General features: G+C 31.3%; 1 non-coding gene across 1 annotated transcript; it reads left to right on the top strand.

Moving 5' to 3' along the window:
* The first annotated feature begins 444 nt into the window (after nt 1-444).
* Nucleotides 445-579, top strand: LOC125829158 (small nucleolar RNA snoR137). Its single transcript, XR_007443083.1, has one exon. It is a non-coding gene; the product is annotated as a small nucleolar RNA snoR137 (small nucleolar RNA).
* Nucleotides 580-1,339: the final 760 nt, after the last annotated feature.

Genomic DNA, 1,339 nt, shown 5'->3' with positions numbered 1-1,339 from the left:
AGCTGTACCCACCGGGTCCCGCTGTTTCAAGGCGGGTCCACCACGGTTAGTTCCACGGGGCCCTGGAGACGCGGCCGGTTTGTAATGCCTCCAGTGGCCCTGCTGGGGCTCGAACCGACGACCTGAAGGACTTTGTCCCAGGCCTTTACCAGCTGAGCTACCCCTCAGGGTTACTTATGGTACTTCAATCCAATCCAATGTAGTTTGATCAATTTTTGTTTGTGAAGCATTGCTTTCCGAGGCGTTGCGTGCATTGATTTAATGATATTCAATGGACGTGTCAAGGGAAGCATAAATTGAATTCAATACCAACTATTTTATATCTTATATGTGGTGAACTGATTTTCTGTTAGTTTACTCAATTGTTGGATTGTTACATGTTTAGATCTATTCAACTTTTATTTTCTAAAACTTTTTGAATATCATTTTGGTTGTTAAAAACGTGTTGCTTCTTATGGTGAACTCTCTTTGTAATAAAGTGAGGGATGTTCAAGTTTCCGAAGCATAAATTAACTTGTCAGTATTAAACAGCATGGTGCATTTCCGATTGCATCTTGTTACCTGTCTCCTGCTACATTCTCTTCTTCTGAATTTGATTTTTTTTGTTAAATTCTTCTAATTTTGATTAGATTAAATAATCTATAATATGAGTATGGAAGTGCTTCATTCTTAATTAGAAGTTTTGGGTTTGAATTTTGATATGATGAAAATTCCGTTGGAAGTGGAATTTAGTCGGAGCTTAGAAACCACAAAAAAATTAGGTGAAACAATGTAATAACAATTATCTTCAATTTTTATCCCCAATTTCAGAAAATAACAAATTACAATCATCATTACATCTACCTCTCTTCATAAAAGATCCCATTTGAAATTTTGAGAGAAATCCGTCTTTAGAGTTTGATGAAATTTCAATCCTTTGGGACAAAGATTTATAATATTTTAGATTATATTTTACAATCTAAATTAGATAATTAATTTTAAAGGAATCTTACAAAAACTATTAAAATTCAAAATAATTAAAATTATTGAAGTCCAAAAAAGGTATTTGTCTTTTATTTTCTTCTAAACTTACCTTATCGGCTTTTCATACTCACTCTATTTCATCTTATGTGTTATCAATTGATTTAACACAGCTTATTTAAAAACAAGATTTTGAAACTTGTTATCTAGTATAATTTTAAAAGAGATATAAAGTTTGATTGTTATTTAATTACACTATTTATTTATTTTTTTGATATAAATTAAAAAAAAATAGGGAAAAAATAGATCACATAATGAGCATATGAGAATATTAATTATTTCTACTTCTATGAGAATTATTGAGGAAAACAAACGGTAA

The sequence above is a fragment of the Solanum verrucosum genome, unplaced genomic scaffold (assembly GCF_900185275.1).
Source record: "Solanum verrucosum unplaced genomic scaffold, falcon-dt-bn FXZP01000152.1, whole genome shotgun sequence".
In the NCBI taxonomy this organism is placed as follows: domain Eukaryota; kingdom Viridiplantae; phylum Streptophyta; class Magnoliopsida; order Solanales; family Solanaceae; genus Solanum; species Solanum verrucosum.
The sequence above is the reverse complement of the archived record's forward strand: the minus strand, read 5'-3'. Positions and strand labels throughout refer to the sequence as shown.